Here is a 16,446-nt window from a genome sequence, read left to right on the forward strand (position 1 = left end):
CTCCTCCGGCGCACCCTCTCCACCCACCCCACTACTTTACAATTACGTCAGCTGCCACTGAATCTCAGGCCCCTCATAGAGGAACTTAGATTTGATCACGGAGTTGTCTGCTTTTTGCAAGTTGGAGCATGTTTTTATTAAACCCTACCTTGGACTTTTGGTGTAAACTTAGACTTTTGGTCTAAGTTTACCTTTTTGAATCGGGCCCCATATCTACAAGGCCTTGAAAAGCCATGCAAAGTGGCTTTGGTGGCCTGGCAGATATGGGTCTGCACCATGTGCCGCCAGTGCGTAACAAAAAGTGACGCACGAGCAGCTCACAGGGCTTGTAAATATGTCGCCTAGTCTTTGACCGACCAGTGAATATTCTGTGCTAGGTCAGTTACACTCTTTGCTCTAATGGCATTCTGCCCGCTCCTCTCCTTTCTATCACTCAAGCTGAAGGAAGGCGAACACGAATGAGTTCAAATCATTGCTTCATCATCACTTGTATGTGACACTCTCAAAGAACTTCAGATAAAGAAAAATAATTAGTATGATTGCTTATTAATATTGGGCAATGCTGTAAATATGGGGGTACTTGGGTCTCTATATCATAACCTTATGGGGTCACTCCATCCTCACACAGTTTCTTCAGTAGCTGGAGTGCATATTCCGGCTGTTGGGCTGCTTTTCTTAGTTTAAGACTGTTGTAATTGACGATATGTTGTCATACAGCATGCACCTATGCTACAGGCAACTTTTATCTTGTTTCCAATGCTTTCCAAAATTCTTTTGTGTTGCAGCAGATATAACCCCACTTCCAAAGCTTTTTCTGAGTGCACCTTGGCTGCAGGCCAATACAGTGACATTTCCAATGTTTTCCAGAATGCCAGGGTGGCAGTGAGGTTGCCCGTGGTCTATAGCACACACAGTCACACGCAGTATAGCAAGGTGGCAAATATTCAGCATGGTTGACAGTGTTTTAGTAAATAATGTTGTTACTGGTAACAGTATTGTGTTCACAAATGTCACTCAGGGTTAGGCAAGGACTGCTAGTACCTCTGCAGCAGGTACCACTTGGAGCACAAATTCACAGGCAGGTATTGTTCTGCCACATGCTTGAAAGCTTGCAAAGTTACACCTCCTCGCATCTCAAAGTCTAATACGTCCCCAAAAAGGTGATGGCGACCTGTTGTCTGGGAAAACTGGGCCCAGTGTAGTGTTGCAACTATTTACACCAAGGTAGTGTTGCGTCATGCTAAGCAACATCCCAGTTCACAACCATCCTCCTACACAGACTGTACAACTTCCCAAGACGCAAGTGAAAAGTAGTGTAGACAAATGTGCGCAGTGTAGTGCTTAGAGCGGTGGTTCCCAACCTGTGGTCTGGGGATCCTTCGGGGTCCGTGAAGCCTCCTCATGGGGTCCGCGACTGCTTAGAAAATTAAATAATACTAACACATTAGGGGCCAGATGTAGCAAACACTTCGCGACTCGCAAACGGCGAAAATCGCCGTTTGCAAGTCGCAAATGCGTGTTTGCTATGTAGAAATGCATTTTGCGAGTCGGAACCGACTCGCAAAATGCATTTCCGAGTCGCAAATAGGAAGGGGTGTTCCCTTCCTATTTGCGAGTCGCAGTGGTATGCAATCCATTTGCGACCGCGTACGCGTCGCAAATGGAGTCGCAGTTACCATCCACTTGAAGTGGATGGTAACCCACTCGCAAACAGGAAGGGGTCCCCATGGGACCCCTTCCCCTTTGTGACTGGACCCAAAAATATTTTTTCAGAGCAGGCAGTGGTCCAAGAGACCACTGCCTGCCCTGAAAAAATCCGAAACTAAAGGTTTCGGTTTTTTTTTCTAAGTGCAGCTCGTTTTCCTTTAAGGAAAGCGGGCTACACTTGGAAAAAAAAAACTGCTTTATTTAAAAGCAGTCACGGACATGGAGGTCTGCTGTTCCCAGCAGGCCTCCATCCCTGTGAGTGCCCAGAGTCGCTATGGGGGCGCAAATTGCGACCCACCTCATGAATATTAATGAGGTGGGTCTTTGCGACCCCATAGCGACTCGCAGAAGGTGTCTGAGACACCTTTCTGCATACCAAATTGCAACTTGCAATTTGCGAGTCGCAGGGACTCGCAAATTGCAAGTCGCAATTTGGTATATTGCTACATCTGGCCCTAGGTCCCCAGCTTTCAGTAATGCCTCAGTGGGGGGGTCCTCGGATACCAATAATGATTCAGTGGGGGTCCCCGGGTTCCAGTAATGATAAAATGGGAGTCCACAGAAGTCAAAAGGTTGGGAACCACTGGCTTAGAGTATTATTGCACAAGCAGGAATGGTTGTGGCCCATGTTAAACAGTCTGCTGCTCACACCAAAGAGTGGACAAAAGTGTCAGGTGTCTTTTTACAGCGAACCTCTCAAGCTGCCTGTGTTCTGTCGCGTACTTTAATGAACTGCCAAGTTACAGCCGCCCATCTCTGAGATTTGTAGCACTTCTCTGAGTTGCTATTGAAATTTATTGCTAACAAACAGCTCAGTGCAGCAGTTGGAGCACAAACCAGCAAGCATGCAGAGCTCAGTCACTCGTTTTCCCTGCCAAAAGTCACCATGTTGGTAAGAAAGTCCTCTGAATTCTTTGGAAAAACTCTGGGGCATATTTACAAGAAAGTAGCGCATCATAGATGCTGTGCCACCTTTCTTGCTTCCCCCTTCCGGCACCTAACAACACCATGTTTGCGCCGTATTTACAATACAGTGTACCATGGCGGTCATTAGCACAATTGTGGTGCTTTCCTACACTAGCATCCAAAATTTGCACGACAGTGCAGCAAAGCACAGGAAGGCCCTGTTCTGAGCAGGCGTAAAAAATGATGGGAAAAATGGAGCAGTGAAATGTTGTAAATATCACTGCGCTATTTTCTTTGGCCCCCCAGCGCCGGAACACCCCCTTGCATACATTATGCTTGGCGTAGGCATAATGAGGCACAAGGGGTTACAAAGTGGCGCAATGCGTTAATGACTCCTTAACGTAACAGCGTAAAAAAAGGACGCTAGTGTGGTGCCAGGGGCTTCTAAATATGCCCCTTTGTATTGCTCAACAGTCCTGTGTTTTGTTCCAGGTGCTCAACTCAAGGTGCTCTCTTTGACTTTTGTGTTAGGGGGACAACCAAGGTGGGCCTCCTTTTCATTGAGAGTGTCTACTGCCGTCTGAGCCCAGGTTATGTGGTGATTGATGGCGAAGGTAATGTAAATACAGTCAGGATGGCAGAACGTTTTACTTGTTCTTCTGCAGTAAAATGGTGAATGGGTGCCCCGTATAAAAGGTCCATTCAGCCTGGATAACTTGGCCTTCATCATGTGTGGAAGGATGTCTGTGCAATGTTTGGGTATTTGTATGTAACAATTGGACTGGTGAGAGCGTGGGCCCACTGCAGGCCATGTGTTTGCTTTATTAGGCGGCTGCTTCCTTGTTTAGGCCTTGCCTGAGACCGCGTATGTGCTGTGGCTTGTGAGACATTTTGTTAGCTGACAGGGAGCGTAGAGCCCGTCCATTGTTTACCATTGGTTAGCTACACTAGCACTCTAATTTGCTTGCTTCTCATTGGTTAACCCATGTGGGCGTCACATATTCTCCTTATGTTTGCACTTGGGGCAGAATCTCCTCACTCGTGGCAGAATCTCCACCCCGGAAATTCCACTCCGCACCCAAAGTGTAAAGTCTGATCTAGGGGCATAATCTCCATCCCCAAGTGCGGAGAGTCTGCCCAAAGTGCAGAGATTCAGCTCTGGGTACTCACGTAAAGTTTCTGCTCCTTACTTACCTTTGTGAATACCAAAAAGTATTAAAGTTAGACTTTTGGCCCAAACTTAGACCAAAAGTCTAACTTAACCTTTGTGAATAAGACCCTTAGACTTGAAGTCTAAGTTTTGACCAAAACTCTAACTTTAGACCTGAAGTCTAAGTTTAGACTTCAGGTCTAAACCTAGACTTCAATTAGACTTTAGATGTAAAGTTAGACTTTAAGTCTAAGTTTAGACCAGGTGTCTAAATTCAGACCAAAAGTCTAACTTTAGACCTGAACTCTAAGTTTAGACCTAAAGTTAGACTTTAAGTCTAAGTTTAGACCAAAAGTCTAAACATAGACCTGAAGTCTAATATTAGACCTGAGGTCCATGAGCCTGATTCACAAAGGTAAACTTACATTTTTGGCCTAAATTTAGACCAAAATTTTAAGTTTACAAGTTTGGGAAGTCACAAAGGGCATTGACGAGTACTATCTAAGTTTACCTTTGTGAATCGGGCCCTAAGTATAGACCTGAAGTCTAAGTTTAGACTTCAGGTCTAAAGTTAGACTTCTGGTCTAAACTTAGACTTAAAGTCTAAATTTAGACTTCAGGTCTAAGTTTATCCTTCTTAATTCTGGCCCTTAGATGGTCAAACCAATCCCACTGAAAAATCCATTTCTTAATCCCTCCTATAAGAAAAAGATTTGTTATGGTGCAGCCATTATCAAATCTCACAAACCTAATTTTTCAGACCATTAAGTGAAATATTGAAAGAGTGGTATGGGAACCTGACCTCCCACGCACTATCCTACCACCCAGACATTAGCGGGAGTGATAAAAGTGCAACAACGCCACCTCTCTGTGCCTGAATCCCTGGGATGGAACAGACATCCTTGACATTGAGTAGGGAAAGGGATGTGGGATTGAGGGAAAGAGAAGAGATATTCAGGTCTTGCCTCTGGGCTGACATTACTGATCCATTTTTTTCTCCCTTGACTTTAATGCTGCTGTTGACTTCTGTTTTATTCAATCGCCTCTTGTGATGCATAGCCTGAGATAATGTAACATATCATTACTCAAACGTTCTATAATGTATCATTAAACTTATTATACACTTACCTGTGAAGATAACCTGTTTTTTTTACAACTTCTGCATGCTCTCTGGGGTTGCTCTGGCTTAGGTTCTGTGTTATCTCTAAACATTTAGTGGACTTCAAAAAAACAAATGACATTCAGACGCAAAGCGCCCCTCCCTTCCCTACTCTAAATGTACATCTGCCCCCAAGTAGGAGTAAGCATCTTTGTGTTTCAAAAGTAGGAAGCAGCAAACAAACTTTTTTGTCATTACCAGTACAATTCGTAATGGCTCCTCCCGTGACACAACCCAGGGTTTTGCACCTAAGGAAATTCCTGTACACAAATTCGGTGAGGCAGGTTTTCGTTTGACATGTACAAATTCAGGTGTGTACAACTGGAGGTGAGACCCTCAAGGAAGCATAAAACATTTGCTTTACCCCTTGCGTGCTGATATGACAGCTTGACACGTCTGTGGCATTTTAATTAGGCCCATTTTAACCTGTCTGGTTTGCGGTCTAGTTGTTCGATAATTAGGGACTCAGCTCGCGCGCACTGATGCTTAGAAAAAAGTTGCCTTCAAGTTGTACGCAATGGAGATTTTTTTTTTTACAGGCAGAAAACTACCAGAACAAATTTTTTAGTCCTCAGGTGAATGAGAAACACCGCTGGCTGGGCCAGGGGGGCTCATTACAAGCTCTTCTACAAATCCCAATTAGCCGACGAGTATAACATGATTAGCATTGTTGTGGGAAGCAATCTAAGATGTCATCTGCAGATATGCTACTGATCCATATGGGGAGATCCACGTCAAGTAAAATAACCCTGCTTTGTTTCTCGTTAAAGCTCTAATTCTGGGGTAATTGGAAACGGACTGGACGTGTTCAGAAGCATGTAGCCATCTGGTTCCCATTGGACGGGCTCGCTTCATAGAGTGGCACCTTCCATTTTCATCACAAGCCCGAGATTCCCACATCATGACCTGTCTTGGTTTTTATTCTTTCCAGATAATGTTGAGTTGAACTTTCGACTTCATGTAAAACACTTGGAGGGAAACCATCACTTGCCTCCCGGGATCCACTGGGCCTCGCTTCCCAATATCCAACTCGATTCCTTGCAGCCTTCCAAACCTTTAAATGTTCTGGCGATATCAGGAACCACGAGGCCAAAGACTGACTAGTGTTTTAAATGTCACCAGACATTCGAGATGACAATATGTGACCCGATTGCACTTGGTACCCATGATGTATTTTTTTTTTTCATTTGCATGTTTATTCTCGGGCAGCTAGCTTGAAAAAACTCTATAATTCGAACTCCAGCTAATTGGAGGTACCGTTCCGAACTAGAATGTTTAGGCTTTGTTTGCCTTTCTCAAATAAATTGTTCACAAAACATTGGGAAACGGTGAAGTTTAGTAGATGTAGGCGATTATCTGGCAACAGCACTTACCACGTAATATTGAATGTGCTGCATTTGCCACATATTGTGCCACATAAATTGCAAAACGTGCACATTTCACAAAAATGTTATTTCCACCTCAAATGAAAAAATGATACTGACTAAGAAAATACCATGTAATTCGTTTTTTGACACATAATTCAGATAACCTTGTCACATAATTTGGGCCTCCATGACGCATGACCCTATTAGCCCTGACAATTTTAAAGCTTCGGAGAGTGGTTGCGAGCTATCGATATGATGATGAAATCTGTATTTCATGGCCAGTCATGTAATATTTCCCATATTTCTCAGGTGTTTGTGAAATATGGGCTGTTATACCACCGCATTTGGTGCAAATATAGGACCTAACCATATAGAAGGTTAATTTGTATATATGGAAATATGTGGGTGTGTGTGTATAGATTTATGAATGCATGGATGAATATACCAATACCATATGTAGCACATGAAAAACATTTTTTAACTATAATTCCAATATTTTCTTTCTGTGAGACTGACATGTTACACACAAGGACATCACCATGACAGGTTACACTCAACCATGACATCAGTATGGTAAGTCCCACCTAAAGAGCCAGCTGGAATGATATAATGCATTCTTTGATGAGGTCCTGCTTCTGGGGACATCAGCCCTTAACTGATGTGTCTGAAGGTCCTCTAAAATATGTAGAGATGACCAGTGTCTGAGAAGAGAGGAGAGTGTGGGACCTTCTGCAATATCCATCTTGCATCCTTCTTCTGGCCACCTCTACAATCTTGATATATGTGTCTTGACACATTGGTTTCATGTTGACTGACTCTCCACTCTATGTCACAGCTCTGCACCCTCACGGCCCAGTGTTACAGGGGTAGGATGTCCTCAAGAGGGGTCCAGGGCAGCATGACTCTTACATGCAGTCATTACGGTACACGAAGGGCTATATTTATGGACTGGTTTGCGTCACTCTTGCACCACGCAACATAGTGCAACAGCAATGCAAACCTTAAGTGAGATTTATGAAGCCACGCTGACGGCCATGCACAGTGCGGGGTTGGGTGGTTATACGGGTTGGCTAGAGCAGCCAGGCCCTCCGGTCAACCCTGACTGTGCACGGTTGTGTTGTGTTGTTCTAGGTGTTGTGCCAGAGGCCCTGCACGGTGGTGGTTGGATTAACGTATGGGAGTGAAAATTACTTAATGTTAAAAAAAAATTGAAATTCACTGAAAAAACAAAGGTTACAGGGACATTATAGTTAGGCTCACATTTTACATGTACAAAACCATAGAAATTTACATGTTATAGTTAGAATTATTTCAAGTAACTATAACTCGTGCCCTAAGGTAACTACAGTATAATTCACAGCCTCACCATGCTCTGCTAATTACCTAACAAACTACAGCACTCATGACATCTTTGATAACATCATTGATAATGTCACTGTAACATCGGCAGTAAAATTATTGATCAGATAACTTTGTATGGTGGGGACGTGAGTTATATTTACCTTAGGGTGCGAGCTATAGTAACTTGATATAACTATAGCTATAATGTGAATTTCTGTGGTTTTGTACGTGTAAAATGTGAGCCTAACTATAACGCTCCTGTAACCTTTGTTTTTTCAGTGAATATATATATATATACACTTACCTTAATAATTCTTAAATAGACTTTCTGTGCGTGATAAAGGCATAGGTGTGGTAAACATTTACATGGTAAAGGCATATGTGTGATAAAAAATGTTGTGGTAAAGCCATGTACATAGTAAAAACAAATGTGTGTTAAAGGCATGCATGGTTCTGCCCCACGATGTAAAGTTGTACAACCAGCAGCGTGAGAGCAACCGTGGGGACTCCCAACCCAGGTGATGCCACAGGTCCCTGGTAATCCATAGCGTTACTTTCCTTGTGGGCCTCTGTAGGAAAGTACCATCTTGCCTGGCATGTTACCCCCATTTTTCACTGTATATATGTTGTTTTAGTTGTATGTGTCACTGGGACCCTGGTAACCCAGGGCCCCAGTGCTCATAAGTGTGCCTGAATGTGTTACCTGTGTGATGACTAACTGTCTCACTGAGGCTCTGCTAATCAGAACCTCAGTGGTTATGCTTTCTTATTTCTTTCCAAATTGTCACTAACAGGCTAGTGACCATTTTTACCAATTTACATTGGCTTACTGGAACACCCTTATAATTCCCTAGTATATGGTACTGAGGTACCCAGGGTATTGGGGTACCAGGAGATCCCTATGGGCTGCAGCATTTCTTTTGCCACCCATATGGAGCTCTGACAATTCTTACACAGGCCTGCCACTGCAGCCTGAGTGAAATAACGTCCAGGTTATTTCACAGCCATTTTACACTGCACTTAAGTAACTTATAAGTCACCTATATGTCTAACCTTTACCTGGTAAAGGTTAGGTGCAAAGTTACTTAGTGTGAGGGCACCCTGGCACTAGCCAAGGTGCCCCCACATTGTTCAGAGCCAATTCCCTGAACTTTGTGAGTGCGGGGACACCATTACACGCGTGCACTACATATAGGTCACTACCTATATGTAGCTTCACAATGGTAACTCCGAATATGGCCATGTAACATGTCTATGATCATGGAATTGTCCCCTCTTTGCCATCCTGGCATAGTTGGCACAATCCCATGATCCCAGTGGTCTGTAGCACAGACCCTGGTACTGCCAAACTGCCCTTCCTGGGGTTTCACTGCAGCTGCTGCTGCTGCCAACCCCTCAGACAGGCTTCTGCCCTCCTGGGGTCCAGCCAGGCCTGGCCCAGGATGGCAGAACAAAGGACTTCCTCTGAGAAAGGGTGTTACACCCTCTCCCTTTGGAAAATGGTGTGAAGGCAGGGGAGGAGTAGCCTCCCCCAGCCTCTGGAAATGCTTTCATGGGCACATTTGGTGCCCATTTCTGCATAAGCCAGTCTACACCGGTTCAGGGACCCCTCAGCCCTGCTCTGGCGCGAAACTGGACAAAGGAAAGGGGAGTGACCACTCCCCTGACCTGCACCTCCCCTGGGAGGTGTCCAGAGCTTCTCCAGTGTGCTCCAGACCTCTGCCATCTTGGAAACAGAGGTGCTGCTGGCACACTGGACTGCTCTGAGTGGCCAGTGCCACCAGGTGACGTCAGAGACTCTTTCTGATAGGCTCCTTCAGGTGTTACCAGCCTATCCTCTCTCCTAGGTAGCCAAACCCTCTTTTCTGGCTATTTAGGGTCTCTGCCTCTGGGGAAACTTTAGATAACGAATGCAAGAGCTCATCCGAGTTCCTCTGCATCTCTCTCTTCACCTTCTGCCAAGGAATCGACTGCTGACCGCACTGGAAGCCTGCAAAACTGCAACATAGTAGCAAAGACGACTACTGCAACTCTGTAACGCTGATCCTGCCGCCTTCTCGACTGTTTTCCTGGTGGTGCATGCTGTGGGGGTAGTCTGCCTCCTCTCTGCACTAGAAGCTCCAAAGAAATCTCCCGTGGGTCGACGGAATCGTCCCCCTGCAACCGCAGGCACCAAAGAACTGCATCACCGGTCCCCTGGGTCTCCTCTCAGCACGACGAGCGAGGTCCCTTGAATCCAGCAACTCTGTCCAAGTGACTCGCACAGTCCAGTGACTCTTCAGTCCAAGTTTGGTGGAGGTAAGTCCTTGCCTCCCCACGCCAGACTGCATTGCTGGGAACCGCGACTTTTGCAGCTACTCCGGCCTCCGTGCACTTCCGGCGGAAATCCTTTGTGCACAGTCCAGCCTGGGTCCACGGCACTCTAACCTGCATTGCACGACCTCCTAAGTTGTTCTCTGGCAACGTGGGACTGCTTTGTGCGACTTCGGGTGAGCACCGTTTCACGCATCCTTGTAGTGCCTGTTTCTGGCACTTCTCCGGGTGCTACCTGCTGCTGAGAGGGCTCCTTGTCTTGCTCGACGTCCCCTCTGTCTCTTGACGCAATTTGCGACATCCTGGTCCCTCCTGGGCCACAGCAGCGTCCAAAAACCCTTACCGCACGATTTGCACTAACAAGGCTTGTTGGTGGTCTTTCGGCGGTAAAACACTTCTGCACGACTCTCCACGGCGTGAGGGATCCGTCCTCCAAAGGGGAAGTCTCTAGCCCTTGTCGTTCCTGCAGAAACCTAAGCTTCTACAGTCCAGTAGCAGCTTCTTTGCACCCGCAGCTGGCATTTCCTGGGCATCTGCCCATCTCCGACTTGCTTGTGACTTTTGGACTTGGTCCCCTTGTTCCACAGGTACCCTCGACTGGAAATCCATCGTTGTTGCATTGCTGGTTTGTGTCTTTCCTGCAGAATTCCCCTATCACGACTTCTATGTCCTTTGGGGAACTTTAGTGCACTTTGCACTCACTTTTCAGGGTCTTGGGGTTAGCTATTTTTCTAACCCTTACTATTTTCTAATAGTCCCAGCGACCCTCTACAAGGTCACATAGGTTTGGGGTCCATTCGTGGTTCGCATTCCACTTTTGGAGTATATGGTTTGTGTTGCCCCTATCCCTATGTGTCCCCATTGCATCCTATTGTAACTATACATTGTTTGCACTGTTTTCTAAGACTATTACTGCATATTTTGGTATTGTGTATATATCTTGTGTATATTTGCTATCCTCATACTGAGGGTACACTCTGAGATACTTTGGCATATTGTCATAAAAATAAAGTACCTTTATTTTTAGTATAACTGTGTATTGTGTTTTCTTATGATATTGTGCATATGACACTAAGTGGTACTGTAGGATCTTCACTCGTCTCCTAGTTCAGCCTAAGCTGCTCTGCTAAGCTACCATTATCTATCAGCCTATGCTGCTAGACACCCTATACACTAATAAGGGATAACTGGGCCTGGTGCAAGGTGCAAGTACCCCTAGGTACTCACTACAAGCCAGTCCAGCCTCCTACATTGGTGGCAGCGGTGGGATAAGTGCTTTGAGACTACTTACCACTCTTGTCATTGTACTTTTCATAAGAGAAAAATATACAAAACAAGTTCAGTGTATATACACATAACCAAAAAGTTTTGCATTTCCTCTTTTCACTCTTTTCTAAGTGCTGAAAAGTACTTCTAACTTTCTAAAAAGTTCTTAAAAGTTTAAAAAGTTTTTTTTTTCCAGTCTTTCTAAAAGCTCTGACAAACTTTTTTCTCTTTTTCTATCACTTTAACTCTCTCTAAAAATGTCTGGCACAGACCAAAATGTTGATCTGTCCAAACTTGCATATGATCACCTTAGCTGGAAAGGAGCAAGGAGTCTCTGCATAGAGAGAGGTTTGAGTGTAGGGAAGAATCCTTCCTTGGAATTGTTACTTAACATGCTTAGAGAACAAGATAAGGCTAAAAGTGCCCCATCTGTTGAAAAAGTAGCTAATGGTTCCCAATCTGATCCAGGGACTCCCCCAGGAAAAGATATGGAAATAAACTTTCTAGCCTGCCCATTACTAGACAGTCTAGCATAGTTGGTACTGAGGTGGAGTCACATCATACAGATGGTGTGCTCTCACATTACACTGTCAGCCAAGCTGTTAGGGTGCCCTCTGTAAGGGACAGGTCTCCTTCTGTCCATTCTCATCATACTTCTGTGTCTAGAAATGTCCTTCCCTCCAACCCTGATGACAGAATGTTAGAAAGGGAACTCAATAAGTTGAGGGTGGAACAAACCAGACTGAAGCTTAAAAAGCAACAGCTGGATTTGGATAGACAGTCTTTAGAACTAGAGAAGGAAAGACAGAAGATGGGTTTAGAAACCCATGGTGGCAGCAGCAGTATTCCCCATAGTCATCCTGCAAAAGAGCATGATTCCAGGAATCTGAACAAGATAGTTCCCCCTTATAAGGAGGGGGATGACATTAACAAGTGGTTTGCTGCACTTGAGAGGGCCTGTGCTGTACAGGATGTCCCTCAAAGGCAGTGGGCTGCTATCCTATGGCTATCATTTAGTGGAAAAGGTAGGGATAGGCTCCTTACTGTGAAAGGAAATGAAGCTAATGATTACAAAGTTCTTAAGAATGCACTCCTGGATGGTTATGGCTTAACCACTGAACAATACAGGATAAAGTTCAGAGAGACCAAAAAGGAGTCTTCACAAGACTGGGTTGATTTCATTGACCATTCAGTGAAGGCCTTGGAGGGGTGGTTACATGGCAGTAAAGTTACTGATTATGACAGCCTGTATAACTTGATCCTGAGAGAGCATATTCTTAATAATTGTGTGTCTGATTTGTTGCACCAGTACTTGGTGGACTCTGATCTGACCTCTCCCCAAGAATTGGGAAAGAAGGCAGACAAATGGGTCAGAACAAGGGTGAACAGAAAAGTTCATACAGGGGGTGACAAAGATGGCAACAAGAAGAAGGATGGTAAGTCTTCTGACAAGGGTGGGGACAAATCTAAAAATGAGTCTTCATCAGGCCCACAAAAACACTCTGGTGGGGGTGGTGGGCCCAAATCCTCTTCTAATCAAAACAAGGAAAAGAAACCATGGTGCTATTTATGTAAAATAAAAGGCCATTGGACAACAGATCCCAGTTGTCCAAAGAAAAGCACCAAGCCTCCTACCACTACAACCCCTACTGCTACACCTAGTGTCCCTACTAATAGCAGTGGTGGTGGGAGCAAACCTACTAATAGCCAATCCAAGGGAGTAGCTGGGCTCACTATTGGTAACTTAGTTGGGGTTGGTCTTGTTAGGGAGACCACAGAGGCTATATTAGTCTCTGAGGGGGCTATTGATTTAGCCACCTTAGTTGCTTGTCCCCTTAATATGGATAAGTACAAGCAGCTACCCCTAATAAACGGTGTTGAGGTTCAGGCCTACAGGGACACTGGAGCCAGTGTGACTATGGTCATAGAGAAACTGGTCCACCCTGAACAACACCTACTTGGTCACCAGTACCAAGTAACCGATGCTCACAACAACACACTTAGCCACCCCATGGCTGTTGTAAATCTCAACTGGGGGGGGGGGTTACTGGTCCAAAGAAAGTTGTAGTAGCCACAGATTTACCTGTAGACTGTCTACTAGGAAATGATTTGGAGACATCAGCTTGGTCAGATGTGGAGTTGGAGGCCCATGCAGCAATGCTGGGCATCCCAGGGCATATTTTTGCTTTAACCAGGGCTCAGGCCAAAAAGCAAAAAGGACAGGGAAGCTTGGATCCTGGAACAATGGACCAAGTGCTCCCTAAAGCTAGGGCTAGTAGAAGTAAAGCACTTCCTACTATCCCTCCCTCTACAGTGGATTCTACTTCTGAGGAAGAAGAATTTCCACCCTGTGCAGAACCTACGCCAGAGGAGCTGGAAGCAGACACTGCTGAGCTTTTGGGTGAAGGGGGGCCTGCCAGGGAGGAGCTGAGTGTGGCACAGCAAACCTGTCCCACACTAGAGGGTCTAAGACAGCAAGCTGTCAAACAGGCTAATGGGGATGTCAGTGACTCTCACAGAGTTTACTGGGAGGACAACCTCTTGTACACTGAAGCAAAGGATCCTAAACCTGGAACTGCCAGGAGGTTAGTGATTCCTCAGGAGTACAGAAAGTTCCTCCTAACTCTAGCCCACGACATTCCCCTAGCTGGACATCTGGGACAAATGAAAACTTGGGACAGACTTGTTCCCTTGTTTCATTGGCCTAGGATGTCTGAGGACACAAAGGAATTTTGTAAGTCCTGTGAAACCTGTCAAGCCAGTGGCAAGACAGGTGGCACTCCAAAGGCACCCCTTATTCCACTGCCTGTGGTTGGGGTTCCCTTTGAAAGGGTATGGGTTGACATAGTTGGCCCCCTTGACCCTCCTACTGCTTCAGGCAATAGGTTTATCTTGGTGGTAGTGGACCATGCCACAAGATATCCTGAAGCAATTCCTTTAAAGACCACTACAGCACCTGCAGTGGCAAAGGCCCTCCTGGGAATATTTTCTAGGGTGGGCTTCCCAAAGGAAGTAGTATCAGACAGGGGAAGCAATTTCATGTCTGCATACTTAAAGGCCATGTGGAAGGAGTGTGGTGTGACTTACAAGTTCACTACACCCTATCATCCACAAACAAATGGACTGGTGGAGAGATTTAACAAAACTCTCAAAGGCATGATTATGGGTCTCCCTGAAAAACTCAGCAGGAGATGGGATATCCTGTTACCATGCCTCCTTTTTGCCTACAGGGAGGTACCGCAGAAAGGAGTGGGCTTCAGCCCCTTTGAACTCCTCTTTGGTCACCCTGTTAGGGGTCCACTAACACTTGTCAAGGAGGGTTGGGAACAACCTTTAAAAGCTCCAAAACAAGATATTGTGGATTATGTACTTGGCCTCAGATCAAGGATGGCTGAGTATATGAAAAAGGCCAGTAAAAACCTTCAGGCCAGCCAAGAGCTCCAGAAGCAATGGCATGATCAGAAGGCTGTTTTGGTTCAGTACAAACCAGGGCAGAAAGTGTGGGTCTTGGAGCCTGTGGCCCCAAGAGCACTCCAAGATAAATGGAGTGGACCCCACACAATTGTTGAGAAAAAGGGAGAAGTCACCTACTTAGTTGACTTAGGCACTGCCAGGAGTCCCCTTAGGGTACTCCATGTCAACCGCCTGAAACCCTACTATGACAGGGCTGATCTCACCCTGCTCATGGCAACTGATGAGGGACAGGAAGAAGACAGTGATCCTCTACCTGATCTCTTCTCTTCCACAGAACAAGATGCTCTTGTGGAAGGTGTAGTTTTGGCTGATTGTCTTACTGCTGAGCAGAAAGACCATTGCATAAATCTCCTGGGTCAGTTTTCTGAACTCTTCTCTACTGTGCCAGGTACCACTTCTTGGTGTGAGCACACTATAGATACTGGAGACAGTTTACCTGTCAAAAGTAAGATCTATAGGCAGCCTGACCATGTCAGGGACTGCATAAAGCAAGAGGTGCAGAAAATGCTAGAACTGGGAGTGGTTGAGCACTCTGAAAGTCCATGGGCTTCTCCTGTGTACTTGTACCAAAACCCCATTCCAAAGATGGAAAGAAGGAAATGCGGTTTTGTGTAGACTACAGAGGTCTCAACCAGGTAACCAAAACTGATGCTCACCCTATACCCAGGGCAGATGAGCTCATAGATACACTGGCATCTGCCAAGTATCTAAGAACTTTTGATTTGACTGCAGGGTATTGGCAGATCAAATTATCAGAAGATGCTAAACCTAAAACTGCATTTTCAACCATTGGAGGCCATTACCAGTTCACAGTAATGCCTTTTGGATTGAAAAATGCACCTGCCACTTTTCAGAGGTTGGTGAACACAGTCCTGCAAGGGCTGGAAGCTTTTAGTGCAGCATATTTGGACGATATAGCTGTCTTTAGCTCCAGCTGGGATGATCACCTGGTCCACCTATGGAAAGTTTTAGAGGCCCTGCAAAAGGCAGGCCTCACTATCAAGGCTTCAAAGTGCCAGATAGGGCAGGGGAAGGTGGTTTATCTGGGACACCTTGTTGGTGGGGAACAGATTGCACCACTTCAGGGGAAAATCCAAACAATTATAGATTGGGTTCCCCCTACTACTCAGACTCAGGTGAGAGCCTTCCTAGGCCTCACTGGGTATTACAGGAGGTTCATTAAGAACTATGGCTCCATTGCAGCCCCTCTTAATGACCTCACATCCAAGAAAATGCCTAAAAAGGTATTATGGACAGCAAACTGTCAGAAAGCTTTTGAGGAGCTGAAGCAGGCCATGTGCTCTGCACCTGTCCTGAAAAGCCCTTGTTACTCTAAAAAATTCTATGTCCAAACTGATGCATCTGAATTAGGAGTATGGGCAGTCCTATCACAACTTAATTCTGAGGGCCAGGATCAACCTGTTGCTTTTATTAGTAGGAGGTTGACCCCTAGAGAAAAGCGTTGGTCTGCCATAGAGAGGGAGGCCTTTGCTGTGGTCTGGGCTCTGAAGAAGTTGAGGCCATACCTGTTTGGCACTCACTTCATTGTTCAGACAGACCACAAACCTCTACTTTGGCTAAAACAAATGAAAGGTGAAAATCCTAAATTATTGAGGTGGTCCATATCCCTACAGGGAATGGACTATACAGTGGAACATAGACCTGGGAGTAGCCACTCCAATGCAGATGGACTCTCCAGATATTTCCACTTAGACAATGAAGACTCATCAGGTCATGGCTAGTCTTATTGTCCTTCGTTTGGG

The sequence above is a fragment of the Pleurodeles waltl genome, chromosome 1_2 (genome assembly GCF_031143425.1).
Source record: "Pleurodeles waltl isolate 20211129_DDA chromosome 1_2, aPleWal1.hap1.20221129, whole genome shotgun sequence".
Taxonomy (NCBI): Eukaryota; Metazoa; Chordata; class Amphibia; order Caudata; family Salamandridae; genus Pleurodeles; species Pleurodeles waltl.